We start from the raw sequence: 13,511 nt of genomic DNA on the forward strand, positions 1-13,511 counted from the left end.
CCCTTAAGGATACATGCCTTAACACTGACGTGCCATGAAATAATTTTGTGATGGTAAATCCCTAAAATGAAATTTCTGCCCCAAATTTCAAAGATTAGCATTTTTCCTAAATTATTTTTTTCCTGGCATTTCATTGAAGAAAATATAAAATAATATTCCCCTTGAAATTCAATGAAGACCAAATAATTTCTTTTTTGTGTAATCAAAAATTCTGTAGTTGAATCCACTTCATTTTTACTGTAGCACATTCACTACATTTTGTGACCACACTCCATTTGCTGATGAAATCAAAATTGAGACAATTAATTCTCAGGCTTTAGGGTGTAAGACAGACAGACAGCAAACACCGAGCAAAGAAAATCTCTCCCACCCCTCCTGCACCAAAGCGCAAACAAAGATACCAGCTGGGATCTACAGCCTAGTCCTCTTCCAGCTCTCCAATCCTGTCTGCACTTGAATAGAATATATAGTTCAGTTGGAAGGGACCTACAATGATCATCTAGTCCAACTGCAGATCCTGATGCTTCATCCCAGACAACAAAATCTAGACAAGGGTCTGATGGCCACATCTGCTTCCCCTGGTGATGCAGGGCAGCTCTCTGGAAGGGAGCAATTGGGATTTTGATTGCTAAGAGACAAGATTTTCTGGTAACTCAAGGCAGTATTTATAAATACCAAATGCTTAGGGAGAAGGAAACAAAACTGTCTGGCTTAGCTCAGACCCTTTGCTCACACAAAAACCAGCTTGCACCCCACCCACCCCACTGATGCTCCACTGGCACTTCACCAGAACGCCGTGCAGGAGGAGGGCGATGTCTGGACATGACGGCAGATATAGATGCAACACTTGGTGTTGTCGGGGGGGGGAACACGACCCCCGCCCCCCCCCCCAAAAAAGCCCCGCACCAAGCCCACCAAACAAACCTGTTAACAAAGCAATGGAGCCCAAGCCCCTGGCCACAGCAGGAATGCATCAACAAAGCTGCAGCAAAATGCTCAGACCTGTAAGTCTGCAAGTGGTTAACTAGTTAAATGGTTAACTTTGCTACCAAAACACTTAAATACAGCTAAAATAAACATTAAGCATAAAAAGGGGTACAATAAATGAGAGGTGGTGGGTTTTTTTTAAAAAACAAACACATTAGGTAGGTCAAAACCCTCAAAATAGGATGGGTTTTTCGGCCTTCACTTCAAAAAACTTTTTAATTAATATTCAGAAATTTTTCCCTGCCTTCAAGCCTGGCTACTCTCAAACCCAGCGTGCATCCCATGTCAAAATTATTCATATATTTTATTACGGCAAAATTGACAATTTATGTTCCTCTACCCTAAATGGCATTAATGGAGATCAGACTTCAGCTGATTTCCATACCTAACTTAACAGCTCGTGATCAGCAGGGAGGAGGACTGAAAGCCTTTGCAAGAAGCCAGCTGTGGTGCTACACTGGCAAACCGACAGCATCTTCTCATCCCTTCAATGGACATCCTGGGCTGCTCACGCCAAACTGTGGAGCATCCAGCCACTACCACTGGCTTTTTTTCTGTCAGGTAGAAGTCAAGTAGTTATTGGAAGTTATTCTGTATTCCTGGTAATTAAGGAGAAAGCTGTGAAAATTCCCATCGTTAAATGTCTATTTCATTTCAAATGAAGGCTTGAAGGGGATGGAGATGCTCATTCACATTTTTTAGTTGGCTGAGGCCCCATGTGTCTCCATACACGTTCATACTTGCACAAGTGGAGACCACACTTGAGACAGCCGCGGCTGCTCGTGGCAGCGTTCCCAACAGGATCCCAGTGCCTTTGGGTGCCACAAGCCAATTAGAGCAATTAAGCTGCTCGCCAGTCAGGCCGCCCCAGGATGCGGAGCCCAGGACACCACCCACGTTGAGCCGCTTCATCACCACTCCTCTTCTCCCGTCAACCATCGCCTCTCCTTCCAAATGCGGATGAAGGCCAGAAGGATGCCCAGAAACTCCCCCAAAGAGACAGTGCTGCATCCCCTGCTCTGCAGCAGCCCCCATCCCAGCAAATCCTGGGATTGAGAAGTTTAAGGGTAGGCGATGTCCCTCCTACTGCGCTCCCCAGAAAGGGGGCTGAATCCAAGTTGCTTATGGGAAACGATCCCTGGCCCACTGTAACTCTTCTAGGCGATTCCTAAAGCATCAAAGCAACGTTGTGAAGCCATTTTTGCACCCATAGCTAAAACCAAACCACGCTGACTTTTAGTGGTAACTCCTCTGAGACCCATTGCAAAGGAAAGTAATTTTGATCAACTTCGCATTTGTCCCAATTGAGGAAAATCACGCCTCACTTCTCATTGCATTCCCTTTCCAAGAAAGGCCATGCTTTTTTTTTCCTCCCCCTCTGGAAACACAACAGCTGGCAGTCTGTCCGACCCGCAGGCACCCGGCCAGACAGACATGCTGTCTGTAGATATCTCTGACTGCACCCCTCAGCCAACCTCAACCCTAGGGTGTACATTTATTTTTGCTTTATCAGGGCACCAAGCTGCTGCAGGGTGATAAGGAGGAGAGGAGCAAGAAAAGCATCCGCACCAAATTACCACATTCTTTATAATTAAGAGGGGCAGGGCCTGATATAAAAGTCAGTGAGGTGGAGGGACATGAGTGCTGGTATGATGCCCATGGGAGGCAGCATTTGCTTCAATTAGATGACCCTGCAAGGGCTCAGATGGATGAAACCGACTGCACTCCCTCAGTGGCTGCCCAGGTAACTCCACAGAGCATCCCCAAACCCACTGCCCTCTTACACCAAAGCCCCCTGCTTACACCAAAGCTTCTCCCAGCAAGTACAAAGTCCCTGACCATAAGCCAAGGCACCCTCCTATTTTATTCCAAGCCTGGCCAACATGATGGAGGTCACATGAAAATGAAAAAAATTAATGACTCACTGTAGAAGAAAGGGAAAACAAACAAAAAAAAAAGCGTTGAGCTCATGACTAATCTTTGCAGCTCTTGCTATAGACGGGATTTGTACAGCCATGTTGATTTTTTATAGAAATAGTAAATCGTATTACACTCATGCTGCAAGACCAAAGATTCACAATGATACCTTAATACAGCTTAAATAAAAATAGCACTACCTGAGTCAAACTGAGCATGATAATGCTTTGTAATCCCACACTATTAGAGGATGAACAGTTGTATAGCAGTGAATCAACATGAGATACTTGCATTAGGAGACACTCCTTTTTCATGCTATATAGCAACATCTATGCAAAATGTAGAAGGCACTTGGTGTTTGTAGGAGGCACAGTACACGACAGGGGAAACAGTGCTATTACAGAATAATCCAAACCTGGTACCCCACTGTCTTCCAGCTTGGAAATCTTGGCTAGGAACTTACATTTTTAAAAGCAAAGCCTGCTTTTAAATTTTCCCTATTACAGTAAAAAATTAATGAAAAAGTTTGAATTTTAGAAGTTTTGGAAAAGTGAGCAATCCCAAAGCCTGTATGCACCCAGGCAGAAGATTCATTCATAAAAACAAACATGGATGAACAGCAGTGTTGCACATTCATTCTGTTTTTCTTCTTAATATCCTTGAATGAGCAAACAGCGCATACAGAAAGCAAACATGCAACACAACATAGAAAAGCCTCAACAGTGAAAACACTAATAAAACCTGTTTATAATGAAAATATAGAAGACAGACTCAAATAGCAATTTTTAAAGGTGGTAAGAAGTAAAAATGAAAGCTTTGATTAGTGACACATTAAACCATAATAAATTCTTAATTACTTCATTACATAAGCCACTCACACAAGGTACTTCATTTCCTATTGTGCTCCCCATTTGTTCTTTTTTAAGACACACTTTCCAATTAATTGCACTTTCCCCCCCCCCCCCCCACTGCAGTATAGTTGTATGTATGGCAGACATACAGCCCTCACAGCTTCCTCCAGAGGGTTTTAGCAGACTGGGGGGAAAGGTAACAGGAAAAGGTAACAGCACTGAAAGGTCTCCCTTTCCCCAACAGGATTTGAATCCTCAAGCCAGGGAGTTTTCCAAGGCTGTAGCACAGAGGATGCCCAGGGAAGGGGGAAAACAGCCTCCAATTCCCCCTTGTCTTGCCTGCTGCCTGCTCCCTCCTCCTCCTCCTCCTCCTCGGTGCTCAGCACAGCTCTGCTGCTGGTTTTCCCTCCCCGCAGAGACTGGATGCTCACAGGGAGGGCAACCCCATGGGATCCTGGATACGGGGACACGGGTGGGCTGTGGGGAAGCCAGGGAGATGCTGGCAGGGGCAGTAGAGGAGGAGCCATGCCAGGAGGCATGGGGACCCAGGGATGAACACATCCCGGTGAGGGGGGATGTCCTAGTGATGGAAAAGGTCCCAGAGCCAGACCACGGGGAGGTGTCTACAGCCTCGCTCTATGCACAGGAGTATTTCCAAAAACATCCCAGCACCAACAGCAAGAGCATTCCCTGATTTCCGTGTCAAGCCACAGGTGGTCCCGAGGTACCTCTAGGAGCCCAACCCTCCAGTACTCCATGCAACCTCCCATTCAAGGGGAGCCACCTTCCCTTGAAAACAAAGGCTGCATAGATTTCAGCTCAGCTTTCAGTTTAAAAATAAAATGTTTCTCAAAGCCAGTTTGGTAGGACAGACCTGTCAGTCTTTGGCTGCAAAAAGTTTCACTTCAAAATTCAAGTCCTGGATGTCGCATTGATGCACACCAGCTCTGGACCAGAGAAGCGAGGAGGCCTGTTTCAGCCGCAGAACCCCATGTCCGTGCAAGAGACAGGCAGTTTCTGCTGTTGTTCATGCCATTTCACGTCCCATCCTCTGCCTTCCCTGCCATGGGTCGCAGCCACTCACGTGCTCCTCCAAAACAGCAGAGGCTGCAGTGATGCCACCGCTGCGGCCCCGCTGCATCGCACCTGGGACCGAGACGGCCCTCACGCCCACATCACATCTCCAACCTCCCAGCACAACCACCGCAGCAGCACCCCGAAACATGCCGAGGCACGAGAGACCCCAGCCCGGTTGCCGATCCGGCTGTCCTGCCCAGGGCGGCCCTGAGGTGGGTGCGTCTCCCGTCGTCTGTCTGGCTCCCCAGAGCTGCTTATGTGCTTACAGGTAGAAACACAGGTAAGCAGCTTGCTCCATCAGAGCCCCCAGTACCCTGTCAGGAGAGCACCCAAGTGCCTGTTCCCCCCTTCCCCGGCCAGCACGCTCACTTCCAGCTGTGCTCCGCTGGGGTAAAATTCAAGCTACTTTCAGGCACTTTCATAAATATTTTGTTTTCACAATGCTGTACTTTGCTCTGAAGCCACCCATATGCCACTGGCCACACATTACATTTCGGAAAATGCCCAGCTGGCTCAGCACTGGTCTGCCTTCAAGTCTGTCTCTTACTATACGTTAAATATGAACTGACACAGCCAGACCACCATAAGGCTCCATACAGAAAATGTTACACTCTGGAGATGTACCTTCGTACTGGTACAGATCATCTAAATTCCCAAATTGGAACAAAGGACACACCTGAATTTGAATAGGCAAAGAGGGATAGAGACCATTAAAGCAGCAAAAATGCGATCTATAAACACCCAACACCTCTGAATTCTGTTTGCAAAACTGCATCAGGAGCCCAAGTTTCCCTGAAAGACCACAGGACCCTCATGCTTTTGAAAGCACTACCCAAAGCGACTACCCAGGAGAAAGAAACATTAACTATGGCAAGCACAGTCTGGAGTATTAAGAAGGGGGTTTTTATTTATAACCTATTCAGGCGTTACCTGAAACAACATTAAAAAAAATCCAATCGTAAGTACAATTTAAATTGACAGTTTAAAATTGCCTGGCCTTTACACACATGGTATTACAGTCACCAACCCCATACTCCCCTCTGCCCTCAGGAAAAGAGAGCTTGATTCATGTTTCAACATCTCAAAAAGATCAACTGATGATTCAGGTCCCAATATAGCAATTATCAGTACAAACAGCTTGCAGGTTTATAATACAGATCCAATCGTAGCTGCAGGGCTGGGGAAGAAGAAGGGTTCATAAGCTATTACTCACAAGAGCATTTTGGCAAAAGGCACACAGGATTCTTATTTTGGCCTTATAAGACTCATGGGTTACGGATATAAGCCTTAGTCAGAAGAACTGTCTGGGGTTAAATTAGCTCCCCTTATACAGAAAACATGGATAACACCGTTTATTAAGTAGGGGAAGTTTTCATCAATGAAAGATATAACTGGTGACAAATACATTTAAGAGGCATTAAATAAGACCCTTTTAAATGTTAAAGAAGCATATTCTGGCCAAAATGAACGTATATTTAAGGTGGACACAAGCACAGTACAACACACCAAACCCCAGCATCCTCCCCTGCCCCAACAAGAAACAAGTACAGATGGCTACATTCTAGCTGTACAGACACTTCAGATCAATCTGGGACCATCTGTATCAAAAGGCACCTTATCTATGGAAAATAGATTGATTTGAAAGATAGAGAAGTCCATTAGAGGTTTGGGACATTCAGCTGTAGTTCATTAGTCAGTCTGAACACACAAGAGCTCTAATAGCTTGTATCCTGTGCACTAGGGAAATGCAACGAAAGAACAAACTTCCTGAGCAATTAATGGGTAATGATATAATTTGGTTAATTTCATTGGAAAGAAATCTAGAATTGAAAGAGGAAACAGGGTACGTATTTCTCTAGAAACAACGAAAACAAACAGCAAAGGGTGCTACAGAGCAGAGTCCTGGCTGGCATTCGTGGGAAGAGATCAGCTCCACCAGAGGAAAAGAAATTGCACTGATTTACATCAGTGTAAGAGGTGGCTCTCTGGCTGCAAAGCCACAACATCAGCATTTCTTAGCAATCTCATCCTCCTGCAGCCCTTTACCAATTTAAAATTTTGCTTACTTACAAATAAGGACACAATGAAGTGCATGCAAATGAAATACATGAAAGTCTTGGGTGCAGGCAGGACAAAATCAGTCACACACAGCAGAGATTAGTGTGAGTTATTTATGCAGCTCATTTAACCCTCTGGAAGTTGCATTCCTTTAGATTAACACAGTCAGATAGAACAGAAGAGAAAAAAACCCCTAAGATTGCTCTCTGACACAGAAAACACTTTGTCCCACTGGACTGTGTAGGCTTTTAGTGAAAAATACAGCATAATTTGTACAGATTTTCCCTGAAGTCAAATATTTTAAAAAATATAACATTTATTTCACTAATCAAGTCTCGGGAAATTCATTATGGTGCAAAGGTAAAGCTTAACATTTTGATGCCAAACCCCTACTCAAAGACTAGTCCTGCCAGCTTTAAAATTAAAGCGTGCCACAATCTCAGCAAATGCAAACTTCTGCACCCAACGCAGAACAAAAACCAACACTTGTAGTTTCTATTACTAATTTAATTTTTCTATTACTAATTTAAAGAGTGCCTTGAAAGGAGCAGGCTCTGGAAAGTACTCACCACCTGTCTTGGAACTTCTTCAGAGAAAGTCCACGGGGCTCGATTGCCTGGAGGAGAAGACACAAATGAAACATGCTTTACATTACAGCTTTCTTGTAAGTGACAACCATCCCACTTTTTGGCCTCACCTGTAAAAACCAATTTTCCCAACTGAAAAAGAAATCAGAATCAGTCAAAACATGCAAAAAACTTGCTCCAGTTCTCACCCTACACTGAGAAACAACTTTGTTGCCTGCATTTGCATTTTATTATTTCTCCTGAAATAGAAAACAGCTCCCATGTTGAAAAATGCACAGATTTCTCTCTAATTCAGACAGCAAATTCTTCTGGGATTCGAAAATCTGCTGAAATTACCGTTCCTACTTTAAATGTTTTTTGTAAAACTCATCTTTCAAAATAAGCAAGTATCAAGTTCAGATCCAGAAGGCTTGCTTGGCTTATACCTCAAAATATTACTATGCCAAGATCTAAAAACAGGAGAAAAAGAAATAAAATATGAGAGCCAGTTTCAAGTTTTCTGAAGCCATTAAGCATTGCTCTGAAAGGTTAGAAATCACTTCTCTTTCCACTAAGCATGCTTCTCGAGAAATCAGAGTATAATAATTTGCATCCCTTCAGCATCTGCCAGCTGTGAATCCTGAGGGTTCATCAACACTTAAGGAGTCACAGACAAAAGCACCATCAGCAAGCTCACCTGCTCCTGTGATTCCTAATCTCTCAAAATCTGTGGATTAGAAAATCGAAAACATGAGACTTGCTCCGATTCCCACCCTCCCACAGAGCGGACCATGATTTCCCCCGCCACCCAGGCCAGGCACGGCTGGGAAGCATTCATCTCCTCCAGCCTCACCACACCAAATTCTTTCCTGCCAGACCCTTGTCTGACCCAGTAACCCCATAACTTCTGCAAACAAAATCCTACCAGGTTTGGGACCCTACTCCCAGGTGCCTCCAGCCCACCCCTAACACACACATTTGGTCTGCCCAACACAAAACCCCAGCCACAGAGATCCCAGACATTACCAAAGCCTCCCAACCCTCTCCTTCAACACTTCACCATCCCTACAAGTAGGAGTTTCTTCCTTTGGTGATATCATTCAAACTCATTACCACTTGCCCCAAACCCACAGACATGGTGCAGAGGCTTCACGTTTCTCCCCTCACAGCAGTCTTCCAGACACTGCAAACCCATTGTGCCGATCTTTCACCTTCTCTCCAGACCAAACACCCCACTCCTTCCCATCTCTCCTCTTGGGTCCTGTTCTTCAGATTCCTGCTGGCCTCTCTCATTTTCTCCATGTCTTCCCCCAGATGCAGTGGGCTCCAGATCATGCTGGCTCCAGTACTCCAGAGATGCCAAAGCACCGGGAATGCAACAGAGGGCACAGCAGTCCATCCTCCTGTTTATGGAAGACTGTGTCTGCTGCTGCTGGGGCAGGATGATGCTGGCAAAGCGGTGTGTGACCCACCACAATCCCAAGACGTTTTCCAGCAGAGCCCTTCCAACCACCCCCAGGTAGTCTGTACAGCCAACTCATTCACCAGAGATAACTGCAAGCCCACATTAACACTTTGGGGTGTGAATGATCACCCTCCAAGCTAATTTTCTGGTTTTATCCAAAGCTATTTGAAAATCTAATCCCTCCTCCCAAGTGCTTGTAACCTCCCCTAGTTTGGTGCCACCTGTTGAGTCAGAACCAGTACTTTATCAAATGCGTCTGAACCAGTACTTTATCAAATGCATCAATTACTATGACCCAAGCGACAGAGTCCACCTCTGGAAATACCCACCCAATACTTCTGAGCTTGACGACATACTGGAGCTAAGCCTGGAGCATGGTTAGCACACCTACACTGCACCATTCATAAGGCAAAAGTTTCACCAAAATTCCTTTTCCCTAGCTTCCGAGAATATCAAAACAGTGCCAAAAACCTAACTAGGACTGCAGTACATCGTATCATCTATCCTCCTTCTATCCACAAGATGTGTTACCCTGCTGTAGAAGGAAATTAGGATGTCTGACATGATTTGTTCTGGACTAATCCGTGCTGACTGTTACTTATAAGCACCCAGAAGATGCCTAGGTGGGAAATAATTTATTAACTTCCAGGCAAATACTGTAATAAAAGTCAGACTGACTGTACTGCAATTCCATCTCCTCCATTTCAAAAAATTTAGCACTATATATTTTTTTTTCATTGTTATGGAAACCTCACAAATTCTCCACAGGTTTTTAGAAATAATCACCCAGAAGAAATTGAAAAGAACGAAAGTCAAGCAGCCAGCTGAAATCCAGCTCCTCCTACAAATCATGAGAGCGAGACAAGTGTCACGGAGGTGAGGTCAGGGCATCCCACCCTGCCATGGGGTCACCAGCCACCCCTGCAGGTGCCCCCACCCCTCATCACTGGTGGTGCTGGTTGACCGGCTTTTACCAGACCAACCCTGCCACATGTGTCCTCCCAACATCTGGGGGGGTTGTTTTAAACAAATCCTTCCCTAAGACCCCGAGAACCTGGAAGAAAAACTAAAGAAAAAGAGAAAAACCCTTAAGTGAGCACCCTCTAAGTGGTTCTTTTCTTATTTTATCCTGGTATCTTCCCTTGTCAGTACAGATGTGAACTACATCAGTCTTCTGCTCACAGAAAGGATGATCCAAGACTCCATGAAATTTTTTACTTCTCTTGAGATCCCCGGCAGGCACTCACAAATGTTGCAACCTGGCAGCAATACAAGCATTTAAACAAGTCATTTTAGCTTCAACATCTTTTAAGAAAGAAAACCTAGTATCCTCATTTTATACAGTGATGGATGTTATCTCTCCAAGCTGCCAGCCCAATGAAACCCAATGAAAAGGCAAGGCAAAGATTGAACCACGTCAATGGCAAAATAGGAAACAACCCAGAAGTTCTTCTGATTTCTATTCTGTGTCGCTGGTACAAAATTGTTGTGCCTTCCCCATTCAACAAACCTTACAGAATAGTGCAAGATTATTTGGCCATATGTTCAAAATAACATAAACTGGCACTTCCCAGTCCTTGGCTAGATTCTGGCATCCCAGAAGACTTCCAGGAAAAAAAAAATGGCTACTTACATTCTTATAATTATACAAAACCTTTGCTCCAACCTGATGGAGTAGAGGGTAACCAGACAGCACATGTTAATCTCTATGTTAACAGCACATGAAGTATTTAAATCCACTGCCAGTTAAAAGTAAGGTATAATTGAATTAGCAGAAGCAACTTATGGCAGAAATTCAATTACAAAGCAGAATTAAAGGAAGAGATGTCAGTAACTTTTGGAGGCTGGGCAGGAAGAGGCGAGTGCATCAATCTACTATTTTCAGAGCTGCTAGCAAAAAGCTTAAGGAGGAGTCTGCTCCAAAGAATCATTTGTAAAGATCCTCCTGAGAAAAAGAGCTTCATTGATGGACTGGAGAAACCAAGGTGACAAATGGTTTTTTTCACACCACGCTTTGACCCATCTAGCAGGGGTAAAACTCCCTCCTGATGCTCATGCATCACCCACCCCTGCCTCCCCCGCAGGCACTGCAGCTCTGCTACGTCCTGCAGCATCCTCGGACCTGCCTTAGCTTGCACCAAAACTACTGCAGACACCTTTATTTTTCTTTTGTCTTGTTTTCCAAAGAGATTTTAACCCCATTCCTTTGCTTCAAGTCACAGACGACATATATTAAGTAGATTTCTTTCTACATGATAGAGAAGCCTCAAGCGTTGTGGGCACTTTTCTTTAATGGCCGCTGTTTTACCCTACCCTGTTCTAGCCTCCATTTGTTCCTCTTTAGGAACAAATCTTTGGCTGATACTATTCTTGATCAATCTCGATGCTGATTACCAGTAAGGCCCTCCCACACCTCCAAGGTTCAGCTTTCATAACTGCATTAAGACAAATCAATACTGTTATTAATGCTGCTATGTTTGTGGATGGTGTGACCTGCCTGCAAACACCTCATGCAACAGTGGAGATAACTCCCAGCACTACATGAAGTCTCTGCTCTCCCTTATTTGCAATTTGTTTTTCAACTAGACTGCTATTTTATAAAAATGTGTTGTTTTTTTCTTTTTTTTTCTTGCAAATGCAAGCTGGTGAGGGCTTGTAGAACATACAATTTTGTAGTCCCCTTTACATGTGGGTAGCAATAGTCCACGGACAGCCAAGAAACTGTCCTGTCACTTGCAATGCAGTTGTGCTAGATGATCATTGTAGGTCCCTTCCAACTGAACTATTCTACTCAAATTTTTCTCCAGTCCCCCCCAGCCAGCCAGCTCATCACCCGCCACTGCACCCCCGCTTTGGCTGTTGCACTTCCACACGTGCTTGGGGATGCACCCAGACTGCCCGTGTAGCCGTGCCAGCACTCATACTGGCTGACAAACTGCTCTGGAGCGTGCCCGTCCACCCCTTCCTCCACAGCACCGCGTCCTCCCACTCACCCCTCGCCCCCTTTCTCCTCCTCACCTTTCACACCAGGCCCATAAGCCACCATGCTCGGAGCCCACCCGGCAGCTCTGAGAGGTCCCACCTTGACATATAATTCAACCCACAGTGCAAGGAAACTCCCAGAGGACTCTATCCTCCAGGTTTGTTTTCTTTAAGGCCCCTACATCCCAGAAGAGGCGTCGGTCAGTTCACCCTGTCCGTCACAGGACTGTCACTACCCAAGCTCACTGCCAACCTGCCTAAGTCCCAGGGACCACCTACACTGCTCGGCACGGCTCAGTGAGCCCAGAGGCCACCGCAGCCCAGCGCAGGCTCATTTCCCTCGGTTCCCAGGCGGGTTTTCCAGCCCATACTGAGCTCCAGGGTGCTACAACTCGATATTTAGACCCTGGCTAATGTAAAAGGTAATTCAAGTGTTCTCCTCAATACCCTGCTATGGCTGTGGTGCAGATAAACTTCAGGCTGCGCGGCCCCTGAGGGGCTGGTACTGCTGAGAGAGACTTCTGTTGTGTCAGCAAGAATAAACTGCTGCCCCTCCTTTCTCTGCCTTGGATACTGCTAGCGGCACCTCTCCCGTTACCATTTCACCCAAGCAACATGCTTACAACACCCCCAGAAATGTATTACAATCCAACCACTGCAATGGGAAGCTGATGTACCAAGACCCTGCAGCCTCCCCAGGAACAAGTCAGAGATTGAATGTCGCTCCCTCGAGCCCCAGGCCCTCAGCCAAGCCACAAGTGCATCAGCTCTGGTAAGACAGGAGATACCTGCTTCCAGCTATCACCACAACCACAACAACAGTGAATCCCGACTTGGACGCATCAAACTGGATGCATGCAGTGAGATGGTCACACAGCCCCAAACCTCTCAATGACAGTTCCCGGCAGTCACCGTAGCGAAGCACCACTTCTCACGGGGATGACTGTAACCAGGCGGCTGCCAGAGCATGAAGGAAACACCAAGCACTGACAGGATCAGGAAATGGCAGCAGGGAGGAGTTCAAAACATTCCTCGGAGGCCGTGTTTGCTTATTTGGAGCACCTTCTGCACCTATTGACTGAACAGACTGAACAGGCTCCCAAGCTACTTTGATTTCCTGTGCTGTAAACCAGCCTGCATTTTCAGAAGGTGTCCAACTCCTGCCAGCTCTCTGCCTTCAGGCTTTCTCCCTCTGCAGTTTATTTGGACAACTTTCCAACACAAATTTTTGCAACCTGCAGCTTGTTGCAGCACCACCGGTACCTACGCCTGCTCACAAAGCCACCCTGACACTGCTTGGTGAATTTAAGCTGTAACACTGAGGTGAAATGCAAAGCCAGGTCCACCTCTCAGCAGAGAAGACAGAACAAAGAATGGTGGATATTGCAGCATTAAAAAAACCAACAACAAAACCAAACAAAGCATGGAGAGTGGGGCTGCTGGGTGTTGTGGGGGTGGGGGTGTAGTATCTGCCCTGGCAGAAGGTTGTTTTCCTTGGTTTCCCTTGGCTCTCAGGTGTATCAGATAAGTCAACAAGCCCCGAGAGCAGGACAAGATGTTTACCTGGGTGCTTAAACGTAAACTCTCCAAGTGGGTAAGAGACCTACG

The 13,511-nt window shown here is 45.7% G+C and overlaps 1 protein-coding gene across 2 annotated transcripts in view; it reads right to left on the reverse strand.

The window, feature by feature from the left end:
- HPCAL1 (hippocalcin like 1) overlaps positions 1 to 13,511 on the reverse strand; it is a 66,685-nt gene that overhangs the window by 42,331 nt on the left and 10,843 nt on the right. For both annotated transcript variants that reach the window (XM_052809572.1, XM_052809573.1), the window contains exon 2: positions 7,460 to 7,506. The gene's annotated coding sequence lies outside the window, so the exon portion shown is untranslated. The remainder of the gene's footprint in view (positions 1 to 7,459; positions 7,507 to 13,511) is intronic.

This window comes from Harpia harpyja, chromosome 15 (assembly GCF_026419915.1).
Source record: "Harpia harpyja isolate bHarHar1 chromosome 15, bHarHar1 primary haplotype, whole genome shotgun sequence".
Classification (NCBI taxonomy): Eukaryota; Metazoa; Chordata; class Aves; order Accipitriformes; family Accipitridae; genus Harpia; species Harpia harpyja.